The 26945-nt window shown below is 39.7% G+C and overlaps 1 protein-coding gene across 8 annotated transcripts in view; it reads right to left on the bottom strand.

Moving 5' to 3' along the window:
* Nucleotides 1-26945, bottom strand: part of LOC119905641 (kazrin-like) — a 193883-nt gene that overhangs the window by 18782 nt on the left and 148156 nt on the right. The window lies entirely within an intron of this gene.

Raw genomic sequence — 26945 nt, 5'->3', positions numbered from 1 at the left:
GCAGAGAGAAATAGATTTGTCATCGCAATTTGGCTCACTGGAAATGTTTCAAAGTGCTTTTCAAAGTATCATCAGCAGAGAGAGGGCTGCACTTGCCTTTAAAACAAGCCACAACAGGCAAATGTCACACTTCAGTTTCTCACATCAAACCTCAGAAGAGAAATATTTAATCTAAAAATATGTCTCCTTTTATTTTGCACGCTGAATGTGCTTGTCTAGGTGGAGCGTATGGAGAGTAATTTATATAAGGATGAGTATAGTCATTCTGCTCAATTTCATGCATCCTCGGGGGGGTTGAGGAAAACTGCTCAGCCCTATCTTGCAAGGCTCCACGATCAAGTGCCTTGCATAAATCACACTTCGTAGTCTCATCTCCCAGCTCCAATATTACTGTCTGAAAAACTAAAATCAATCAGAGATGAATGGGGGAACCGAGAATAGGAGACTGAATATGACAAAATACTGTCAGAGGAACAGACAATTAAAGACAGATCGCACTTTAGCTTTTTAATAAAGGCCAGGGTTATTATTTTGAAGTGTTTAAAAGTATAGTAAGGATCACCATACAGAAATAGGTGTCAGAAAAACAGCAATTGCTTTGGATTCTGCAGAGCATCAGTGGAAATAATCCTCTCATACAGTACATTTGCCCATAATGCCTTTTTAAATACGCGTGGTGTCTTTCACCATTATTACACCATAACATCAGTGAGATTAAGAAATCTGTTAATTGCCATTTAGAAAATGTTACGCAACTTGACATTTGTGGAACAATTATCTCTACTTAGCATTAGCAACAATGGAGCCTCTTGTTGTAAAGTTTTGTTATTACATATCTCACAGAGGACAGTCAAGTGAATCTCTACAATGCACTCTGGAGTCTTAATCTGTGCTCATCAGTCATAGATTTCATATTGCCACTGTTTCTGTCACATCGTCCCGTATACAACATTTGGCAGATGTGATAACAGAAACTGGCTGCCAGCAGTATGTATAGTGGACCATCTGTTTCCTGAAGCTGAACCTCTAGTGTCACAAAATTGGACGGGTCACACCGGACATAATCTCTGCATAGTAACTCTAGACAGCAATCCAAAAAGCTGATTTGGTTAATTGATCTTGTTTTGTAAAATAATGAATGTATGAATCTTCTCTTGTGGAAGTTTTCAGCAAAAATAAATAAATAAAAAAGATAATTTGGTCCAAAACATTGCATTGCATTTGGACATCGGATATGTAGTCACTTTTAAGTACAAGTTAGACTGTTAACAGAACACATAAACGTAAAAAATACCTTACAATTTAATGCTTCTCATGACAATACCACAAACAAGGACCTAAAATAACACCTGAAGTTTACATGACAAGCTTCACAAAGGCATTGTTTATTGCGGGGATGTAGCCTTGAATTCACTATATTGTATTGTGTATGTGTTTATGGTTTTCTGTCTAGTCCCTGAATGTGTCAGCGTTGACAGAATCATTGCTGTTGTATGTTGTGACTGACACATTTATCTTGGAACAGTTCATTCCTCCTATAGCAGACCTGGTGTTATGCTCCCATCTTCCCCTCACTGCAACCCACAGTTGTTGTGACTGATATGTTACGCAAGGAAACTAGAGATGGTTCGACAGCAAACTAGTGTGTGGGTGTGTGCGGCCCTGGTACATTTTAGCACCACATGGATCACTTTAGCTCTCACCTTTCCTCCCCTGAAACTAAAATGAACCTTTACGATCAGTTCCAGGCTTGTACGACGTGCACCTGCTTCTCAGGGCTGTTGAGTCCTTTAATTTGTGTTCACTGACTAAATGTAAGTGGCTGAGGACAAGGGCTGCCTGCTAAATAACGAAAATGAAATGTAAAAGAGGTTATTAGGAGAAGGGTCGAGAGAAGAACGTCAGCGAGTGGATTGTCATTACACAGAGGTATACTTAATGGACCCGATAATAGAACCACATTTTACAGAGCAACTCAAGCAGCGACACACTTACTGGCAAACCAAAGAGATGGCCTGTCCTGGAAACAACCGACTGCAAGATACAGTTCATTGGTGTATAAAAATCCCATAATAGTCACAGACTTGCTTTGATTACTCATTCCTTGAGTTTGCATTTATTGGTTGTGCAAAGGCAGCAAAACAGGGAGACATAAAGAAGGGACGGCGACACTGAAAATGTATCTTAATATGACACTCACTCCCTTATAGAATAAAGATACTTCTTTGAAAACTGGGGCCTCACATACTTAAAACATTCTGACTGGGTTTGTCTTAATTGATTTTTAATGGAAGCTTATCCACGTCGTTACCTCCCACACTTACTTATAATAACCACAACTTCACCATAAAAAAGCAGTTTAACCAGCTGTGAGATTGATCACTACAGAAATACAGATAATGAACCAAATATAATTGTATAAAAATTGATTTAACCACTGCAACAAAGAGAGGAAACTTAACTTGTTATTGGAATCTACAAAAGCTGCAATTTTGCACCTTCTGCTGTTTATCACAGTGGGACATCAAAAAACAAACAAACAAACAAAAAAATTTCTTCAAGGTAACAGATAGGGAGCATGGTAAATTGTCTGCCTAGTGGTAGCTGTCTGTTTAGCATTCACAGTCCAAACTAAACACTGAAAAATAGCATTTAGCTATTATGCACCATAGAGCCTATACAAATCAACATCCAAATGATACAGAGACTCTACAACTACCTTTCAATCCAGCTTGCACTTACATACTGAACTACCTTCTATGTGTTAGTGTCACTTTGCAATTAATCTTGAAATAATTTTTAACCTTCAAATGTGTGTTTTAATGTTTTATGATGCTCATTTTAATGCATTATGTAAAGCACTTTGAATTACCTTTGTGAATGAAATGTGGTTTAATAATGAACTTTGCCTTGCCGTAGCAAATTGCATGACATTGTCAATGGCAAATTTACTTTTGCATTACATTTGTCTGGCAGCCACCTGTCCGAAGTGAATGCCTTCAGCCTGCACAGGAGCACATAAGAGCTACAGTAGATTCAAATTGTAAACATCTAAGAGAGCATGTTCAGTCTGGCAGTACTTAAGAGTTCTTGAGATGTCAGTAAGTGACACTGGGTGTCGATGTGTAACCCAGGAAGTGTAATAGCACCACAAAAACTAAAGGTTAATATTTATACTATTGGAGCATGTTAGAATGGCCATGTAAAGTTAGGCTGAATTTACAATGTACAGTACATAACTTGGCAGAAAAAGAGAACAGACCTGTGCTCTGTCAAATCCCTGCCTTCAACTGTCATTACTGTCTGTGTGAAGCAGAGAATACGTTCCAGACGAATAGACCAATTCTTACCCCTTCTCAAAGTTTTACAAGGAGCAGATGCTTCATGATAAAAATACAACTAAGGAACATATATGGAGAAGATTGTGATTTTACATCCTCATGCTGCTGTCTCCTGAACTACATGAAAAACACTTGGTGATTCAGTTCTGTGTCATAACACTGAATAAGACAACCGGGTGGTGTACAGTTTACATACATGTTTTGCAGTTTTGCATAGTTGAATGGCCACTCATTTTTCAATGTCCGTATCGTGTCTAGTTTGGCATGGAGCTTCCTGATAACTGCAGTCTCTCCTGCTTTCCCCTCCAGGACTGCAGCTCATTCCCATGGACGATCCCCCCTGTGACGTTTGCAAACTTTTGTGACATGTGTGAGGATCATAATTTTGCATTTATGTATTTGCGTATCAGGCTTGGGGAGTAACGGAGTAGATGGAACGGCGTTACTTAATTTGGATACAGAAAAAAGGCAGATGTAATCAGATTGCAGATACCTTGATTTAAAATGGGGATTATTAACAGGATTACAATCTAAAAATGCATTTTTTAAATAATCAATAATAAATTTAAACTACCACGCACTTGCGCATACTGTAAATTATCTCACAATACCACTCAACTGAAATTTTCTGCCGCTGACACCATCAAAACATGGCCACTAACAAAAACGCCTTCACTGGGTGGAAATTTAGAAACAATTTTATTTTTTAAATCAGAAAATGGGAACAACAATGCAGCCTTTGCTTGCCAGCTTTAAAATCCCTGTCACTATCCAAGGACTCGACGTCTACACTTACAGGTGAGACCAACACAGCTACACAGAAATCCAGTGGGCTAATGTTAACGTCAGTTAGCTAACATTACCTAACCTAAAAGCTATCTTATTGATATTTTACTTTTCTCTTGTCTTTATTTGCACATGTGGCAACAGAAAGTAATCAGGTTACATTACTTTAATTTTTTGATACATTTTTTCAAAGAGGTCATATTGTGCTCATTTTCAGGTTCAAAATCTTATTTAGGGGTTGTACTAGAACAGGTTTACATGGTTTAATTAATATATATATATATATATATATATATTGTCATACTGCACATTGCTGCAGCTCCTTTTTTCACCCTGTGTGTTGAAGGCTTCGTTTAAGCTATGGAGTGATACATCTTGCCTCTACATGATCTTTGTTGGGAGTTGCACATGCACAGTTCCTAGTTAAGAACTACTAGCCAATCAGAGGTAAGAAAAGAAAAGAATTTGAGTAGGTTTCCAAGTTTTTCAGATTGTGTTCATGAGATCATTTCCCCACAGCAGCCACAAATGTCAAATGTTGCACATCTCAGCCATGGCTGCTGTTTGTAGCCCCACACCCACTCAACTGTCAACAAAAAAAAAAACATCTGGCCTTAATTGCTTCTCAAACCAAACAGGAAAAAAAAGGTGACAAATATATAAAGAGACGTTTCTGTCAGTGTGTAGCACTGTGAGCACAAATAAAGTTTGACAGCACATGGTTGTGTTTTAGTTTGCAGTGGTGTGAGTCTGTTACCATCACAACCTCAGTACTAGTAAGGATGAGAGGATGTATCAAGGACGGATGTTTGCTACCTCACTGCTGTTAGCTCAGCCTTGAACACCACCTGTTCCCCACTGGCTGAAAGACGCAAGTCTGACAGTGTAGCATATAGTTAAATAGTATTTGGTAAGCTAATGTGTATGTCATAATCCCTTATTTCACAGGAAAACCGTGAGCGAACACCACTACGGTGTAGTCGGTCAAAGCTGAATCAAGGAATCAGGGAAACATCTGACTCCTCAGCTCTTAAATGCTCTACCATGTTCACAAGCTAGTCTGCTAACTGTGTATTTTGCTTGGAGCTTAGCAGTTGGGGTTTTTAGAGCTTTTTCACTTGTAAAGAGCTATATGCTGCAACTGAAGACAACGCTATTGAGAACAGCGAACCAAAGTGCGTTAACTAAAACTGTACAGCTAAACAATAAGCTGAAACTCACTACAAAGCTCTGTAAAGCTGAGGGGAGCTGCAGGTTTGGGTGGAAATTCTCTGTAGGTTCATCACTGCCACAACCTTTCACATTGTTTGTACATTGTCATTATAAAAATATTGACTTTAGCTGCTTTAAGTCCCGGTCACACCTGAAGGTGGCACAGTAAAATTAAATTGCTTTTCATTAAACTAACTGTTGGCTTTTTTACATATTATCTGATAGTCTGACTACTTGTGACTCATAACTTTACCAATAACATTACCAATGTTACTGTTCTCCCAGATCTTAACAATTAATGTCAATGTTATTATCACTGTACCAACAGGAATGATAGCAAAAACTAAACTCACCCAAATCACACACTGACATAACCATGTTTAGCACCAGTGTATCTGAAAAGTACCTAAACTGCTTTGAGTTTGCTTTAATTCTGCAGACTAATATAAAGCACTTCTTCACAGTTGATACACTTCAATACAATGAGATAAAACTATTCACAAAAAAATTAAGCAAATGCACAATGATAAGACAAAGACACAATTAATATAGAAAACAAATACATCACTAGCCATGTTTACATCCAATTGTCATGCAAATTTTAAGCATACTTTTGAAATTAACTATGGCAAGTGTGTTGGGAATATACGGTGTTATGCAGAGTTTTGCATGCCTGCCGAGAATTGCATGCACCTCCAAATAATGCTTTTAAACGCTATAATATCCTTTGTAGGGTTCATCAATGGTGATAAATGATTCAAAGTATGTATTTTATGAAAGTTTAGAGTTGTTAATATTTTGTTACACTCAGTAGAAGTATTATTCATTAAGATTCAGCAAAAATATGCGGTGATAACCGCGTTTGACCTTTAAGAGATGAATGCATAATTCGGCAAAACAGATGATTAAGGCTATCTGCCAAGATTTGCATCCACCTCTTCTCTCAGCACAACCGGCCAAGACGCCGCCAGCAGAAACAGCTGATCAGTCGTGAGTTACAAGTTTACTAGGTCAGAACTTATTCGGAAAAAGTGTTTCCATCTCCCATTTAGCGTATTTACTCTTTTTCGACAAAGGCAATAACCACCTCAAGCGAGCGTAAAAACGTTGCGAAACTGAGGATTTTTCTTTTAATTTTACCAATTTTTCCATCAACCTTTTCTAATGCGATACTTCAAAATGCGCATTACAAAACACTGATAGAAACACGGCTACTAAAGGTCTTGTGACTGAAGCATTAGCAGCTTTGCTAGTAAAAGCATTAGCTTGGTGTTGTTTTCTGTTTGTAGTACCCAGGAATCACACAATTGTAAAACAAATAGTTGGGGCTTAATGTGTTGCTCTGACTATAGTCTTGTGCAACTGTGAAGTACCACAAGGATTAAACTGAGGCTGATGACAACTGACAACTTTGTCTCTGACTCGATCGGCGAAGAAATATGTGCATTCATTGACCCTCCTTGAAATTCCCTAAACGGGCTCGCCTCGAGTTATTATGATTCATCGAAACAGTAAATAAAATCTCCATCCTCTGCCACCGATTTAAACGCCTGCTTAAATGTGTGCATTTGCATAATAACGGCAATGCATCAGCTGACATGCAGTTGGTACCAGTGAATTATGAATCTGATCAGTGTCATTTCCTATTTGCATGATTTAAGCAAAATGGCTGAAGCTGTCTCCCTGAATAATCCCACAGCCTTTGAGTAACAGCTTTGGTATGGTGGAAACCAGTCATAAAACGGTTAAATATCAGCACTTCTCTAGGGATGCAAAATCTGTCACCTTTTCTCCTGGATTTAATGGCGCAAAAACAAGATTAAACATTTGAGAAGAAAAAAGATATTTTTTTCAAAACTGACAAAAGGCTTCTTACTGTGTGTGGAAACTTCTTAGACCCCAAGATTTTCCCATTTATCTTAATCGGCAGCTTTTCTGGGCTCACAACTATTCAGCCACTTTAATCAGTAGATCTAATTGCATAGTAACACATTATGTTTCTTGGCAGCTTCCTTTTGATGATTATTTGTCAATATGAGGGACTCCCTGAGTCTGTCTCTTACTCCATATCACTCAGTCTCTTCCCACAAACTATCTTGTCTCCCACTTCCAGTTCCTCCTCTCCCACGTCTACAAAAACAATAGGACTCAGAAAACAAAGTTGCAAAAGGTCCAGCAATCTGTCAGAGAGTCCAGTGGCCACAAGGCAGCTGAAATGGAACTTGCCTGGGATGGGATTGGAGGTTGAAAATTGATAGGAAATGACAGTAAGTGTCTAGAGGGGGGACATTTTTAGATTGGTTTTCCCTCTTCAGAACAAGTGGGAGGGAAAGACAGGGTGGGGTTCAATTTTTGCTTGTTACTGGAGACAAAATCAATTAACTGGCCTATTGTTCCCACTGAATTCTCACTCAGTCAGCTTGCAGAGTGAAGACATACAGCACAGGGCCACAGTATAGAGCAGATCATGGCTGCTGCTGTGACAGGCAGCCCTGCACCACCATATATATATATACTGTGTGCACATATACCAGTAAATACATAATGGAGCAGGCACACTAACTTGAGAAACATTTAAGATCATTCTTCCATGTAATAACTATGTGATTTAGACATATTACATGTTTATATTTCTTCAATTACTGCAATATAATATCCCATCTAATAAAATCAACACATCATGAGATGGTATACCATGTCCAGCAACATAATCGATTCCAAAAGTAAATCCTCATGAAGAATGTCATGTTAAATGACACTGCTGTAAAGAAGCTGGGCATCAACATCATTTCTCCAGCAAAAGATGAATTATCAGCAGTCTGAATGCAGACCATATTGTACCACAGTTGGGTGGGACAAAGGAACAACCCAAATCAAGAATGTGTTTAATACAAAAGGGAATGAAAGAGCAGTAGGGGTCAAGAATGTGAGCAGCAAGTGCTTTCATGACGAGAGGCAACAGCCCACATCCTCTTATTTGTTTTGGACTTGGCAGCTCGGCCGTGGCCCTGTTTGAATAATTACATTCAAGCAGACTCTCTCCTAAAGCCCATTCAGAGATGCCACGCTGGGTTGAAAGCTTAACCCTTCACAGCACTTCTTTGAATATGCTTAAAATAAATACATTTTACAACGCTCATGCTAATGTGATTATGATTTTCAGCAGATCTTTTTTAATCATCCTTCTTTAACCGCAAATAGCAAAAAAACAGACAATGACAAAAACTTTCTCGTAAGCTCCGCTGATGAGCACACCCAGAGGGAAGCGGTGGAGCTCATCGAACACTTTCATCTCCTGCCAAATTCAAAACCTGTACAAAGGCACCTATTTATAAGTGCTTTATTACAGTGGTGAGATAAAAGAATTGTAATGATGTACTTAATTACAAAACCTACCAGGTTAATCATCCTTGTTAAAGATAATAATTCACTTTACTGATACATTTATCTGTAAAGAAATATTCTGTTTTCATTCCCTACATTCAGATGCTCATCTATGACACATGTCAAGCTGGGGACCTTAGGCTCCGTTGGTAATTTGACTCTCTGTGCTTTCTGTTGCCTCTACAGTCTTTGTGACAGAGTTACAGTCCTATGAAATCCATGAGAATCAGCAGTGTTATTCCACAAAAAATGACACACAAGAGAGCCTTCAGGCTACTTTACCCGCTCCAACATGGTTCCATTTCCCTGTAATGATTCACTCCCAGGAAGCATGTGAATTTCATGGATTTATCCACAATCTAAAGTGTCAGACACAGAAAGATACTGAAATTTCTGTGCACTTGTCTTGTCTTGTGATGGATGCCTTTATAGAAACACAGTATATTTCTTCTATTAATATAATTAGCGGGAATACTCAAATTGGGAAGACATTTTCATCCATGTGAAACATTCTCATACACACACATATATAGGATGTGTGTATACAAACAGCAGCCATTATCTGACCTTTCATTCCTAAGTGAATCTGCTTGTCCCCAGACACAAAAAAACTTTGGTTGTTACTTATACTGTCTTTGTGGATATTTGTCCTCCTTGCAGTACCATACAAGTGATTTAAGCTCATTTACTACACGACCTTTACATTTCCCATTATAACTTAAAGAAAGTCTTTTGCTGCTTTCCATTTATTGTGGCTCTTGTATGAACATCTATTACCATACTCTTGCGACGTACTTAAGTGATGTAACCAATCACAGCTAACATCAAGTCTGCTTTAATAAAAAGTTAAGTGTGTAATTTTTAGTGACAACTAGTGGTGAGGGTTGCGAACTGCAATCAGTGGCTCATGGTGCATTGACATGCTACTCTACTTCGCTACTCTTTTCTAACTTCTAATAAACCCTTTCGAATACTACCACTACTAATGTTACTTCTTCTTCTTTGTACGTATTCAACATAGTGATGAAATGCGCTCTGTACAGCAGTTTGTCCGTTTGGGCTACTGTAGAAACATGGCGGCACAACATGGTGACTTCCATGTCAGGGGGTGTATGTAGATAGAAATGGCTCAATCTAAGGTAGGGCTGAAACGACACACTCAAGTGAACACGACGTGATTACGATAGCGCTGTTTGCAAAGTGGAGGAAGACAGAAAAAAGCGAGAGATGAAGAAGAGAGGCCAGAAAAAGCATTACCATTTAAGTTAATTCATGATTGACTGTTGAGTTGAAGGCTAGCAAAAGTAAGCTGCAATCCTCAGCTGTAAATGTATACATGTGCGTTAGTTGTTATTGTTCTCTGCATGTTTGGGCCGTGAGTTTGGGTTGTAAGCTCACAGTCATGAGTTACACAGCTGATCCGGGGGGATTGGCATGCCACCAAGCAAAAGTACTTCTTATACTATTACTCGATGAATCAATGAAATAAGCTGTAGAATTCTTGATTACTAAAATCTTCGTTAGCTGCAGCCCTATTGTAAGGTAATAAAAACATAACAGTGCATTATGTAGGATTTTTATACACCAAAACATGGTTTAGAAAACATAGTTGTGTATATTATATTGCATTTCTGTCAATAGATCCTCCTAAATATTACACACCGAACCCTTAACTTTTGTCAAAGTTACTTAAAGCACACGGATCTGCTGATTGTTTTCATATCATACAGAAATGAATAGAAACCATAATTATCTGGATTGGTGTCCCCAAAAAACATTACAGAATGAATTTGAAATGGTCAGCATAAATAGATACACATGAATTGTAGATAAGGAACTAAAACATGCAAACACGCCAATATGGTCCTTGTAAGTTGGGTGCACCTGACTGCCTATGATTTGAGCAATATAATATTATTCTAGTGGGAAGTGGGAAGTAATCGTCACGGGTACAAATGAGGTGTTAAAAATCAGCCAGAAGGGCAGCAAAGGTGAAATGCGTCACTTTCCCATGCAGCTCCTTGTAAAAAAGTGAAAGCCAATGTGCACATTTTCACATCAGATACTGCACACATCATTTATTCCAGGAAGAGTAGTTGCTACCTTGGTTGTGGCTAATGGGGATCCAAATAAATAAATAAAAATCTATTTCAGCGCCCTGCGATGGACTGGCGACCTGTCCAGGGTGTACCCCGCCTTTCGCCCAATGTCAGCTGGGATTGGCTCCAGCCCCCCGCGACCCTGTACACAGGATAAGCAGTTGACAATGGATGGATGGATATTTCATAAAGCCTTTCGTCTGACGTTGGAGATGCTGGAATCATTAATAAAAGTCAGAGTGTGTGTCTGTCACACACACATATACTCATTATGGACCATTGATAGCAAATTCATCAGTGGCTCATGACGGTAGTAACGCCTAAGCTCTGACTGATGAAGAAAGCCTGCAGTGTCTTCTCTGCCTGGGAGTGCTTCACTCTGGATTAGCTAGTCAATTCTCATGAGCAGAGCAATCTTCCTGCGCCGCCTGAGGAGATGACAGGGTCACGCCTGATGAAAACGTGAAATAAAAACCCCCAAAAAACCACACACCTTGCCTTGGGGCACTCCATCATAGAAATCACACTCTATTAACGGAGACAGTGATGAAGAGAGATTTGTATTCAGGATAACACATACGCTGATAGATTGCTATTTATTGATGAGGCCACCAGTGTGAAGGCAGACCTCAAGTCCCCATGGTCTTTAGCCTCATATAAACTCTGGATTGCTCTGAAGTTGGAGGGTTATTAAAAAGGAGACTATGAAGATGTCACTGAAGCTTATAGCGTGCTAGCAAATGTATGGGATAATTTAGCCTGTAACATGTAAGAAAATGCGGCAAACTAGTCAATTGACCCTTCGCTAAGCCACGCCCCAAATATGCAGCTGGACAATCACGGTGCAGTATAGGACTCGCACAAACTGAGGTCCGACACTTTCATGGCAGCGCTCCATTGAGTCGTATCTAAAAGGAGTCATTTAGCTTTTTTTGCTGTACTTTTGCAAGATACGGTGAACACTGTTCCTGGGACCCTTTTAATAGTTACAGTCACTACCCAGTGGTGTTGAAAGGAGAAGTACGATTTATTCACTTTCTAAAACCTAAAACAAATCCAGGAATATGTAGGCTGTCAATTGTTTCTAATGTAATGTTAGTTAGCTTACGCTAGCTAACTTACTACAGAATGTAACGTTGTAAAGCTCTACTGTTCTGCTTTTTAATAATTGTAAGAGTGAATAGAGGCCTACCCAGCTGTACAGAAACAATGTTGATCCTTAATATCGTTGTCCTCTATCTCAATAGTCACTTTTACTCTGATCGTTAGGCTTTAGCTTCTGTCTTTATTTTTTTCACGTCAATTTGACAGCCTGAATTCAACTTTCAAATGCACAATGCAACTGCAAAACTGTCTGCTAAATTCTGACAAAATTAGACAATATTTCTCCAGGGAGTGCAGTAATAGACTGTGGCAGACCCGTGATAAAAGACCGACAGGTCTGACAGTTTGTCGGACTTAGCAACAGTAACTAAGGGGGGCATGGCTTAGCGAAGGGTCAATTAACGATCCTATAAAAACAGAGAAAAGCAAATCTTCTCTCAATAACAAGGATTGTTGTTCTTGATAAATGAATCAACTAATCCTTTCAACCCTGATGACATTTCACCTCGCATGGCTTGATGCTTTCACTGTTCAAACCCCAACGTGAATTCCACAGAATTCTAGGCTGTCACTGTTAATTCACATCGAAGGCATTTAGATGGCAATGTCACTCAATGCATGACTCCCTCCCTTCTAGTCAGCCAGTGTCGATCAAGCAGTCTATGCTTTAACATCACAGAATCTGACATCCACATGCTGGCAAGCCTATTTCATGCTTCAGGTCCTTGGAGTAATGGGGGCAAGAGTGGGGTTAGAACAGAGCCCGACAGTGAGCAAAAAACTGATCAGAGAAAAAGATAGGCAGTAATCTCCGCTGCATTCCACCACGATCTGCGTCCGTTGGATTAAAACCCTCTAGTGTGCTTGTGGATAAACTCAGCCACACACAGAACTTACATCCTCAAAAAGAAAAAGAAAGAAACATGCCAGTTACTATAACTAAAAAGAACACAAACTGTACAGATTTGCATTTTTGATTTCAAAAAGTTTTTTGTTTCTTTTGAATTTTTTGGTGGACTGAGCATGAGAGACTTACAACCATCTTCATTTTTGGTGTCCTTTCACAGAGTTACATAAGCAGCCCTCTCTCCATTTTCTGTACTTGTGCCGAACTGAGAGTAATCCATCAAAACAATGTGTTAGTTTTAAAGTCTGTCTCCCATCTATGACGTGAAAACCACAAACAGTGAGATTACAGACGTAGCCTGCAGATGGACAGATATGCTGGACAGCTTTTCAGATTTCTTGGTCATGGAGATTAGCAGCTGAGTTTCTATGAAACTGGAAGAGGCGCTGCTCGGGTCATGAGGGATGGACGATTGGATGGAAGATAAGATTGCTGGTAGGATGGATGGATGGAGCCATTAAAATACAACTGGGGGAGACTGCAAATGAGCCAAAATGGCAACCCTTCCACCGAAGTGATAATGAAGGTGCAGAGTGGGAACTATCCTCCCATGATCTTATTAGCTGCATGCAATTTATCATCTTACAATGTTTTGTATTAATAGGCATTCAGGTGGCAAATAATGCTGCGAGAATACAATACAGAGCCAATTCTAGTAAATTGTATTTGCAGACATATGCTCTATTAACTTATTTTGGGGATAACTACTTATATGTACACAGCCGAGTTGGTGCGCTAATGATTTGGTGCTTTGCTAAGGTGCTTCCTCCCTGCAGAAGCTGCTGTTTGTGGTTTTATTCTGGACAGGTTATTCCAAACATGATGAGAATGTTAATTAGTTGCATCAGGCCAGGCAATAATTGCTGCCATGGTTTATGTTTGATGAGCTGTGCTGGTATTATTATGTGAGAAAGAACATGTCGTTCATTCAGTCATGATATGAGTAGCATCTATGTGAATACACAAGCCATCAACATTCAGCTTTAGCTTGTTTTGTAACATCCACCTCACTGGCTTCTGGTTCCATTTTTATGGTTACACGTTATCAATATTGTGCTATTATATACCTCATTTTCCCCAGGTGTTGCTATTAAGCGTATTGCAAACAAACAAACAAACAAACATATTATTGTCAGAGAATAGTCTTGTTGTTCATGAGTGGGAGTCAAGCAGATTACAAAGCAACAATTTCTGATGCAACAGGAATAAAAAGGTTCTGGAGAGAGATGCATGTAAAAAAATATTCAAATTCAACTGATTCATCTTATAAGGAGAACAGATTTGCTGGGACAGGAGACTAAGAGGTGTTGTGTGTCCATGCTTGTGTGACAGAGCAGGTGTGTATGTATGTCCATGCGTTTTTGTGTGCATAAAGTTAAGAAATAACCTTTACTGCCTAAGGCTAACAGTGCTGTTATCACCATGGATATTTACTCAAACTGTGGATGAGTCCACACACAGACTCAGTGTACCTGTATGAGGTGGCTCCTACCACTGTGAAAAACCCTGTACATCTTTAAATCATCCAAACACAAACATCAACAAATGTGCATTTTTATCTGATGTAGGGCTACAACTAACAATTATTTTCATTCACGATTAATCTGTTGATTCTGTTCCCGATTAATCGAATGGCTGTTTGCCCCATAAAATGTCTATCAGTGTTTCCAAAAGCCTGAGATGACATCTGCAAATGCCCACAACACAAAGATATTAAATTTACTGTCATAGAGGCGTAAAGAAACAAGAGAATATTGATGTATTTTTCTTAAAATAACAAAAACCCAGTTCGTTGGCAAAGTAAGTAATGACTAATCGATAAATCACTGCAGCTCTAATTTCATGAATAGTTATTAACTTATTAACCAATGACAACTGTTCTGTAAATACTGTAAATTCTCTCTCGCTAAAAATAAATATTGCCACCCAGAAAAGTCAAGCCAAGATGACAATGATGATTTAGCAGACAAATGGAGTATAGAGGTGCCAAAACAATTCTGGTTGCCTCTTGAGGTTCTCAATAAAATCCTGGAACTGAAATATGTAGCTAATGGTTGTGGAGTTACATTTGTTTCCACTTTTCAAAATGAGCAAGGCGTCTGCTGACAGCTTCAGCAAATAAAGCTGCAAGACTGAAAAGTCTGTCGCAGCAAATGTAAGTTACCTTTTCAATGACTCACAGTAGCAAGTTCTGTCATCCATCCATGTATATTTGATGAGCGTAAGAGGAATGGACTGTATGTGATGACAGCAGCCTACGGTGGGATGAATTTGATTTGTGATAGTGACAAAGTAAGCAGCCAAATTAATCAGAAGTTTTCTGTGGAGTAAATGTGATTAGGCAATGAGGTGTTCAAACAGAGGGAGAGATAGATAGAACATAATAAAGGCTCCAATCAGTCCACCCTCATTGAAATACAAAATTATGCTCTCAGAAAGTCAGACTTTGCGTGTCAGATCATTATTGCAGTTGCTATACCATTATTCCTGACTTGATTCTGACAAGCAGCTGATTATCTTTAACTCTTTCCAAATTGTCGTCTGTGTCTGCCACAACAGGAAGAAACTAGCTAGCGCCCGAGGGAGCCGCTTGCTACATTCACCTACAGCATAGTCAGTGAAAGAAGGCAATTACACAGCCAGGACCAAACTCGGCTGCTCTCGCAATTACGCTGTCAAACTGAGCCTGCTGGAAACACACAGGCACATACACATGCATCTATGCGTTGACTGACAAATATGCACACATGGACGTATGCATGAATTTAGATGCGTATGAATTCAGGTACGCCCAGACCTGAGTGTCACATCAGTCAGACTGTAACAAGCCGTCCAGTGGAAACCAACAGCAGCTTTTGTTTTAGGCCTGGTTCCAAAAAGGTGTTAATTCACAACGTTAAGCTTTCTCATGCCATGCCACTCATCTGAAAACACTGCTTTCTGACAGCCGTGAAACATAAAGGAGCAGCGTAATCTGGAATGATTTGGGGTGTCGATTCTTGACTGGCATGCCTGGCAGAGCCGTGGAGCTGGAGTTTGATGTGAATTTAACTCGCGGAAAATCAAAACCAGCACCTTTCTCTGCTATTCTGCTTGGAAATCATCAACAGCAGGTTCCATTATACATAATCTGCTGCTATGGTTACAAGCAATAATGGCTGCATGACTAATGCTGTCCAATTTCAGTTTGTATAGACAGACCACAAATTACCTAAGTGGTAATCGCAGAGGCGGTCACAGAAATGTGAGACAGGAAGGTGTGTAAATGAGTACAACTGCAAATACAAGCATACCTTGGATTGTAAGGGATAGGCAAAGCCAGCCAGCCATAGCCTGCAGGTGTTTGTTTTGCTTTATAAGCACTAATTGTGTCACAACCACACCTCGAGGTTAAGCTTCAAGGATTTATATTACTTGCTTGAAAAATGTATAACTCTTTTTGACCAGTTTTACACCTCATTTCTGGGTTGCTAGCACGTGGGATTTCTACACACAGGGTTTATCTGTCTTGTTTTTTGAACTTTTACCTCTTTTCGGCTATTTTTAGTCCAAGGCTAAAGGGCAGGTGAAGCAGCAGTATATAGATGAAATGCAGGTATTTGTAGGCAAAACAACAGAAAAAAAGCTATAGTAGTTCTCACAATCGTTTCTCAGCTGTGCTTTTCAGCTAAAATAGTCTGAAACCAGCATGGCTGACTCAGCAAAAATTCCTGTGTGAATGCAAAATGTGCATTCAGGCTAAAAAACTGCAGCCAACAACCCCAGACCACAGTTTTTACAATAGAAACAGAACACAATGCCTTCTTTACATGATCATAATAACACTGTTGTTTAGGGAGAAACTTCCCCATAAAAATGACCAACAACTGTGATCTAGCAACTGATGGGTAGCAAAACTCCCTCACAACCGGCTAAGAACAAACTATAGACTGTTTTGTGACACCTCCGTCCTGAAACCGCTCAGCAAAGTGTGTATCATGGCCATATTCATTTGATTTTATCGTTCAAAGGTCGGATCTGCACATTAACAGCCACACAGTATGTCTGCAGATGCAAGAAAACATAGATCTCTACAAGCACATTCTTAGCAGGTCAGTTAGGAAAAGTCCTCAGCTCAAAGTTACATTAAAGACAACTGACCGCAGAATAACAAATTAGTGGTGGAGTGTCTGCCCCCTGGTTCAGACAATACCAACTTCTCTGAGGTCAGTGCAGGTTAAAGTCTCCTAACGGCTCTGCACCAAAAACAGGTGGCTGACTGGATGACTCACTATCAGACATGACACCTGCCAACGTGAACATGTCACTCTTCGAGCTAAAAAGCAGTCGTATCTCCCCTCCTGGGATCTTCAGTCCAGAAAGACACCTTTTCACTGTAGAACCTCTGAATGTGCAGGACTGAAACTCACAGCATGCCATTGTCTAATAAGGCATAGAGTGGCAGCTGCACTTGTCATTCCCACTCACTCACCAGACTTTCCCTGCTCCCCGTCGGACTTCATCTCCTCCTCCGGGGGGAGCTTTCCAGAGGATTCCAGGATCTGTCAGGTGTGTGCTGGAGATTTTCAGGACAGACACAAAGACAAAATCCAAAAATCCTAAAATCCTCAAGCTGTCCTCACTCAAGCCACAAACATTTTTCCCCCACTAAAATCAGGCTCAGTTGACACCAGGAAATACATCCAGGAGCTGCCGCTGTGTCTTTCCCTCTCTGAATGTACCTGTTCAAAGTGCCTCCTACAGGTTCAGTGATACAGTACGTTCGGTCCCTCCCCCTCAACTCAAATTTACTGCTTTACTAGGTAAGGAGGAGGAGCTCAGCGGGGCTGCCACAAGGATTTTCCTACATTACTCAAACACACACACACACGCTCGAGCACGGAAGTCGGGAGGAGCCCCGCCTAGGTGTAGGCTTGCAGGCAGGTGAGTGTGTGTACTCTAACATCGGCAAGCAACACAGCAACAGGTCTGCCTGCCTTAGGGCCTTGGTAACCTAATACTTTTAAGATATTAGGTGTATGGTGTCACGAAACACCTTGAGTGCATTAAAAGGACCACTGCAGTGGGAAACACTTGCCAAAGTAAAACACCGTAATGTTTGTTCTTCTTTGTGTCTGCATTTATGATCAGCCATTTTTTACTTTCTGTTAAAGCCGTCAGTCCACATTTTTGAGAAACTTGCACAAACAAGGGGGTATTACAGAGTAAAGTAAGCCAAAGCATCATAATAACCGGTGTATTTAGACCTACAACCATGGGATACACACATGATGTTGTTGTCATTTAGTGCATTAAAATATAGCTCCTTTTTAAAGTGTAATAAACTGGATATGTTTACATTTCATTGCAAACATCTATCTTCTACATTTTAGTTTAATAACATCTTTTTCATAATTTCTTTGGTTGGCTTGCAAGGTGAGCAAACAGACTCACTATTAGTACAAACAGTGGTGCGCACTATGTGTCCTCAAAATCTCTGTATGCTTTTACTCAACAACCTTTGCCGTGACATGTAATTCGAGGCAGGCAGGTGAATAAAGGACTGATGATGTGCGAGTAGTCAAACAGATGAAGCCCTGACTTTAAAAAAAGGTGATAAGCCTATGCATTAATCAAGCTTATTCATCTACCTGCAAGAAGACAGATAAAACCTCTTTAATTAGGCAGAATGATGAGTCAGACCATAAATGTAATTCCAACAATTTTATTCTTAAAAAAAGGAAAACAGCTGTATAAAAAAACTAATCTCAGACTTAAATCTTTTAATGATTTCCTATTCATCCTTGTAGTAATTTAGAATAAAGCAGTGTTCTTTACAGAGCCTTTGGGTGCCAATCTGAATATTATCAGTGAGTATTATCATAAACAATTAATATTTTATAAATATTTTGTTTAAAGTCACAAATTTACGAGAAAAAAAATCAAATGTTCTCTGAGATGATAAAGTCATAAATTTATGAGAAATAAACTTGGGAACTATTATTTGTCAGATGTATTTGTGTTATTAAAGGCTCTGTACTCTGTACTTAAAAGCAGGGTAAGCAGATGTTACTGACATCTATCACATCTAAGCTATTTTCGCCAACCAGTATTATGAGATATTTCCTTTTGTTCAAAGACCAAAAGCATAAAACATTGGGGAAGGCAACATGTGTATATAGTAAATAATTTTAATTAATGGAATTATTGTTTTATATCTAGCTGATGCTGGTGTCAAAGGACCATGTGTACCTTTCAGTACAATAAATCAACATCACAAAAAATTCTGTCTAATGCTACTATTTCAGTCATTCAACAGCTATGCCAGAAACCTTGGTCTTCAGAGTGTGACATTTGATAATCATTCAAAGAACCGTCCCTCACTCCAGAGACAATAAAGCAGCTACACAAAATAATCTCGTTGTCTACTGTGTCCATGCATAATGGACACAGTGAGGAAATTGAACACTGCCTACTACTTGAAGGTATATTTGTGTCACATGTAGTCCTGCAGCTCAACTGCCCCCTCCCGTACATTCAACTGATACGCAACAAATTAAAAACTCCAGGTACATGCACAATATACTTCACCGTTATGAGGCCAGATGACAGCGTGAGGTACATGATGATTTCACTTCACGATAACCCCCACAGGAGGCTCAGCAGATAGCAGGGAGAGTGCTGCTGTGCTGTTTTGTACTACACAATCGGAATCCAGTCATTGATTTTTGTTGGACCTTATTTCCCCTCTTACAGACACAAAGCCATTTCATAAAATGGCAACAAACGCCTTTTAATGCCAGTGAACAGGACGGCTGCAGTAGTTATATTGGCTATAAAGAACATTATGTGCCCAGTACCCAGTGGTTTAAGATTACAAATCCAAGGGTGACTCAGCAATTTCCCCATTCTGGAAAAGAGAAACTCAGAAAGAGAATCTGAGAAAAAATATAATCCTGTCATTTATCATGCAAAGCTGTAGGTTGTAAAGTTATTTAAATAATTGTGCTGTTAAGATTATCTGCTGAAGTGCATGAGAAATTACGGAGCCCTGAAGTGGCAACAGATTCATCCAAGTTTGTATATCCAGAGAGCCAGCACAACAGACCAGGCTCAAATTTCAGAGTGTTGAGTAATGGGAAATGTTAATTCTGAGAACAGTTTGAGTCATATAGAGGCTGTTTTATACTTTTTTTGTCATTGTGCTTTACTGTCATTATGTGTGACATTGTCTCTGTTTTTATTGCGGTTGTTAGCTCGTGTGCGCAAATTAATCAAAAGGTCAAAATTAATTGTATCTTAGGCGAACAAACTGTATTTTTTGTGTGCACAAATTAATCAAAACGTGGTGGGAATAAAATTTTTTCTCTCTATGGCCACTCCAGGGCTGCCTAAGAAATGACTGCAGAGCAATTCCCTAAATGCTGCACGACCTGGAAGAAGGTGATTTTATGAGCAAGAGTTTTACCATCTAAAACAAGGTCATGCTGGCAGGATCCTACCATTATTAGCATTCTGGGCTAACAACTGAGCAAAAGTGAAAAGGCTTGCACATTTAACAAAAACAATAACTTACAAGCAATGTTCATGGACCACATTAAAAAAACATGTTTGCTTGCTCAGTAGATGGCAGACTACAACATATTTATTACGTTGTTCTTGCTCCAAACCTGTTGGGACATGTTAGCTAGAGTATAAGGTAACTAGGAAGTGGTCCCAGGCCCGACACTTATGAAGATAAAGTGCTAATCAGCAGGCCTGTTGGGTTTCCTAATTAAAAGAATGTACTTGGCACGTGCCGGCTATTTACACTACATTAAGACAGCATCAAATCACACTACAGGGACCAGGGAACAACAGGAAATTAGCTTTTTTGTGACACGCATGGTTTGGAATGCATGATAATATTGGAGAGAGAAAAAAAAGAATCTACGTATAAAAGACTGTGTATGATGCAGCGTCACACACAAGCACACACATGTTTGTGCCAGGAGGTGATTAGAGCACTACCCTTTAAATGAAAATCAATGGAAGCAGCCAATCTCTTTCTCTCTGCAGTAAGTTTACACAATACCTCGAAGGAACGCAGCATCACCTCATACTGCCAGGGAGACGTCAACCTTTCATTGTTTATGTGAGAAAGAGATGCGAGTAAAACAGAGACAATAAGAGAAAGATTAGAAATGAATTCTGCTTGTGTATGTGTGTGCGCATGGATACAGATGGTCAACTTTTATCACTGCAGCTCTTTTCTGTGGCTTGTGAATCCATCATTTTCAATGCCTGTCTTCAGCATCTACCAACTGCCCTTTGTCACAACACACAATGCACGTGTTAATGGACACCCTTTTCTTATAAATTCCCACATTCCCGCTCCTATGATTCTTCCCAACACCGCAGGCTGCACTGCAATACCTTGAAACAACCGTGTTCAAAAGATCTGCCCACAAGTCACAAACTGTGAACCAGTAAAGAACAAAATAGCAAGTAAACTGTCAAGATTAGAAAGGAAGGACGGTCTGAAAAAAGGGAGTAGTAGTCTCACAGAAATGACTGAGCTCTGTTTGGAGAGTTGTTTTGTCGATCTGAGCACTGTTCTGAAGACAAGTAACCATGCTAGAGTCAGCTGACTACTGCTGTTGCATGTTTTAAGTTACGACATGTCAGAGCATACTTTAGGTAGGTGGGTCACCTGTGGGTTTGACAAGGTTATGACCTTAAAGAGGATGTCTTTTCCACCCCTATAACCTCCTTCAGCCTCTCCCCACCTTTTTACTTTTTTACCTCAGGTAAAGCACATACATGTGGAGGGTGGGTCAAGGTTAAAATGTCAACTTAGAGTCTTCTGTTTGAAATGAAACCCAAGGGTGCGCTACCTTATATTGTTAATCTACGGGGAGTCTTGCTACACTTTATCTTCTGCACTGAGCTTACTTGTTGGGATTTCTCAGTCTAGTTATCACTAATAATAATGTGCATCCAATATTTATGCCTTTCCATTTATTCAACCATACCTCCTCATGTGATCTTTGTCACTATTCTCCCACCATCCAACCTTCATGTTCAGTAATCAGTGAAAAGGAACAGCTAGCCACCAGGTGCCACTCAGCTCTCTTCCAGAGCTGCCAGTTCCGACAGCCACCGTCCCTCTCCACCATCACCTCCACTGCCAATTCACTACTGCCAGACGCCAGCTCAGATTAGCTGCCCGTGGGCCTTTTTAACAGCCATTTGAAGGGCAGCAAGACGGTACTACAACGCGTGACCGGTTGTACCAGTTTGGCTGTTCGCCTTGTGTCAAAATTCCAAGGTGGAATTCAGAAATAGAAAATACACCTCTACAAGCACCTTGGCGGAGTGCTGTGCTTGGGTATACATCCAAAACATAATGAGGTGTAGGTGTAAAGTGAACATTTTGGAATGGTTTCTTTAGACTGCAAAACAAACATGTACAACTCTCTCAGACGGAGCCAAAAACAATATATGAAGTGACAGAGAATATAAAGAAGAGTTTCATCCATAGTGTTGTATTTTGGAAAAGTACTGTATTGTAAAACATGTATTGATAAAACGGAGTAGCATAAAAGGACTATGTCTTAATGTTTTGGTCACTTCTAGTTCATGACCACTGATGAGAGTTGAATTGAGATTACCTTTAGGCTCAGCTCCCCTTTCACAGCAGTGCAGCACAACGCCCACATCACTGTCAATAAGCAGAAATGCAAATCTTGGCAGAGCCCAATGCCAATGAACACAGCTCTCACTCCAGGTATACAAGGGCAGAATTTATCACATTAATGGTCCTAGTACAAAACCACAAACAACCATACTTAAAAAGCCTTCTCCAAGTATATAAAACAGCCTTCCCTGACTAATTGAACAACAGAGCTCCAGATCTAAATGTAAATCACTGGAAGGCTAATTTATCTAGCCATCTATTCACATTATTTTGGAGAACAAATAATGTTTCCTTTGGTGATTGCTCCAATTAAGTCTTTCTAATCTTCCTAACCTCTTAAATCTTTACTTTTTGAGTTTATGACCTTGTCAGCAGCTCTTTTTAAGGAAGCAGTTATGAAGTGACAAAGGCTGCAGACAATCAGACTGCTGCTCTGCTCCCCTTCTCAATTTCAACCTCTCAGTAACCTTTAATGGAAAGGCCAGAGGACAGAGGCAGACAAGCACACACAAGAAACCCTTTGTCTATGAACGTTGCAGCATGATTTTTGAGTTTTATGAGATCACACATCGGTGGATCCACAGTGTGAAACTCCTATTTTATGTCTACGATGATTGAGTCTACTGCAATTTTAAGTGCATTATCTCTTCTCTTTCTTCTCCAGCAGTCTGGCTGGATTATGTCAATAGTCAGGATTTTGACAAACAATATCCAGTTATTGCAGTGTGGTATAATCAAATGATATGAGTCGTATTAAAAAATCCAAGTCTAACTACCGCCATTGTGTCTGAGCATTTCTGAGTAGCTATTTCTGATGTGTGTAAATTACAGTGGAGAGGCCTGGATATTGTTGCTGGAGGCAATTTAGATGCCACTCTCCCAATGGCTATAAGAGGGCTTCGTGGGGGCAGGTGTTTTGGAAAGTGTCAGAACATGGAAAATGGTGGTGCTCAGCAGAGACCACTCCACACATGCACCGACACCCACGCCTTCCTATTCTCTCTTTCTTTATTGTTCTTTGTTCATTTGTGGTTCTCTCTACTCCCTCTCTTTGCTGTATGACTTTTTCCTGTTAATCAGAATGCATGCGCAGATGACACTGTGTCCTTATGCAATCTTTCACCTTGTCCTCCTCCCCATGGTCCCCCCCCCCCCGATTTCTCCTCTCCTTCTCCTTCTCTCCTTCCCTCCTAAGCCTATTTTTTCTGGACACCCTGTTTTACCTCTTTGCACTGACCCTCCTATTTAAACCAAGCTTCACGCAGCTAGTGACATCATTGCCAGTTAATGTGCAGAACCAGCAACTGTCTCATAATGATGCAGTGCTCACTGCTTACGACTGTTTCTCCTATTCCTCCCTGTCTCTCTGTCTCTCTCTTACTGCAGACCTGAGATGATTTTGCTGATAACATAGCCCCTCAGTTCCCTGTTCTCATTCTGATGAAACTTGTGGTGATATATGTGGCCTTGGCCACTGCAGGGGTTGTTGGTGTGTGCGGATGTGTTTTTTTCTGAGTCTGCACATTCACAGCACCCAGGAAATGATCACAGACCTAATGCACAAGCTGGTTCATGCTGAAGGTAGAGTGAGTATATGTGTGCATGTAGAAATGTGATCATTTAAAAATGTACGTGAATCTGTCCATATAATTGTAATTAAATCTTTCCGCATGTTCTGTACTTTTATCAACTGCAATTGTAACAACTTCATAAAGATATGGCCAGGGAATGGCAATGAAGTGCAGTCTTAACCAATTTTATAATAAACACTCAACACATCATAACAACTGAACAGCTGTAATGCCTCCTCTTCTCTTTCATTCCCTCTTATAGAGCTACCACTTTCCTGCTTTATCTTGTTCAGTGAGAAATGTGAGCTTTAGTTTGTCCTGCCAGCTAGGATTGGAGATCTATGAGATATTCTGGTTCTGAACTGCTCGTGGGAGGAATGTACATGTGAGAATCTGTACATTCTTGATTAAAAGCCATGTGAAATCTCTTTTCCCATTGTACATTGAACATTGAACTGTACCTATAGCAAGTGTCCTGCAATGGGATCCAAATAACTCTATTCCTGTGTATGCGCTTGGCAAACCTAACAAGTTTGGTGCAACAGGCTACTGCTGCTGTTGCTGATAAATAATGAAATATGTGTCCAATGTTTGCCAATCCTTTTTGATTTCTCTGTCCCTCTCCTGCTGTTCTGGAGTTTCAATTCCCCCGATTTCCCACCACATGATGAAACATCAAAACTGCCCCTCCGCTATAACTATTAGAATAGCATCACTGCTATTTGTTATTGTGCTTTTTCAAATTATGGACTTATTCAACATATTTGTCAGTTGTGTCTAAACAGAGTGAGAGAGAGGAGCAGACACACACACACACACACACACACAGGCAGGAGAGAAGCCCCGCCCCCAGCAGATCATCACACAAAGCGATAGACCTCTTAATATGTTGCAGAAGAAGCGACGCCCGTTAATCCAGGAAGAGATAAAAAGTTTAATTGTTGAGGTTATTATAAAGATAAGCTCCACGTGTGATTAAAAAAAAGCAGAGGATCAGAAGCGCTCAGCGAGTAGCCTGGCTAAGAGGGCGAAATACTCGAAATACTGCCTCCTATTTGTTTGGAGCATGTGGCCAGGAAATACACACTGTACCTTTAATCTATAAACAAAATGTATAAACTCTTTCACATAAATGTAGTGGAGTAAAGAGTACAATATCACAATCTGAAATGTAGTGTATAAATGATCATAAAATGGAAATACTGGAAATAAGTAAAGTGCAAGTACCTCAAAATATTACAAAAGTACAGTACTTTAGTAATAGTCCAGGTTTGTATAACACACCATAGTAACCAAAAAGCCAACAGCACTGTTTCCTTTTTTACAAATGACTGCACTCCCTGTATCATCACAACATTAACAGACGCTAATAGGAGCGAAGAGAGAACAGGCAGTCAAATAGACCTCTAAGCAGGATACTCTAATGAGGAAAGGGCCCCTGGGGGATCCCTGTGTGACACTGAAGATCCATACTGAATCTGGCAGCCTGACAGAACCCACAGTCCAAGAGATACATTTGTACTGGTGCCATCATTAGCTACTTTGATCCTCTCTGCAAGAGTCCAACTCCTTGAAAGACAAGGGAAACATGGAAACATGGAAACACACTACAAATAAACTGTAACTGTGTGTCTGGAGAGCTGGTGACGTTAAACGTGACACCCGTCTGGCCACCCACTTAGACAAGAGTCTGAGAATAAATCTGACAGACTTTACAGTTTACAGGCTGCTTTTTGGGATGGTTCATGGTGACGCAATTAACTGAACACTAACAGTAGAATTGTAAACACAGATGACTATGGAGCATGCTATTCACTGTTGACGGAACCATATTGTAGAATAATTTGAAAGGAGGACTGGACGGTATCTGTAAAACCAACAAAAACTCTGATTGCCCAAACAAGAACCATAAGAATATCTCAACTAGCTGCAATCCATAAATATGTTCCAAGGCAAATACTGATTCAGCTTACTGATTTCAAATGTTTTTCTGATGAATTTGTAAACACCAGATGCAAGAAGCTTAAAAGTACATTATGTAAAACTCTAATAGTAAAGTCAATCATGATAAAATGTGAGTGGGAACTGAGCATTCAACAAATCCAAGAGTTATTTACAGCATGAATTTTAATTATGTTTATTAGCATTGTGTTGTGGTTGATTCTTACACAGTGTATTTAACTGTTAAAAACTTTAGTAATAGTAGGAAAAGTTTTAACTTTTTAAATGTCTGAACTGGTTAAGAATTCAACACATTATAAATAAATTTTAGTAAATGCATTTCTATTTACACTTATACTTGCTAAGACCATACTGAGTAGTTACATTCTTCATACAAAAACAATTTGTGTATTTAAATATATACTTTTTCAGCCAGGACTATTATTTGCCCACTGTATTATTACAGTTCACACTGCAACAGGAGTTATAATTTATGCCCTGCAAGTCCAAACAATGATGCAACAAAAAGACAAACTGCCAGAATACAAACTGCACATAAAGAGAAACAAGCAGTGGTCAATTATTTGTGTGTTATTGGTTCAATGCCAAAATATACTAAATTAATAGGCAGCCTTTGTTATAATCTGATAAGATGAAAAGTTGTCTGTGATGTTTTTCAAACAGAGGGCTAGCTGGCTTCATTTGCAGCCGTTAGCTAGAATGACGTGTAATGGATGCCCATTGCTCCAATGACAGGTGCAAGCAGCAAATTCTGAGAAGGGAGAGAAAGAGATGACTGCAGAGGTGCTACTATTAGCTACTCTTGCTCTCTCCCCATTATGAAATTCTGGTTTACCCTCCGTAATGGCACTTTATCTAAATGTCAAGCTCTTGTGGATTTGCTCAATGCAAAATGTGTGCATAGATACACTCACTGGCCAA

This window comes from Micropterus salmoides, unplaced genomic scaffold (genome assembly GCF_014851395.1).
Source record: "Micropterus salmoides isolate LMB-PRFRI ecotype aquatic unplaced genomic scaffold, ASM1485139v1 Ms_hic_scaffold_16, whole genome shotgun sequence".
NCBI classification, from domain to species: Eukaryota; Metazoa; Chordata; class Actinopteri; order Centrarchiformes; family Centrarchidae; genus Micropterus; species Micropterus salmoides.
Note: the sequence above shows the minus strand (reverse complement) of the source record. Positions and strands in the feature narration are given on the sequence as shown.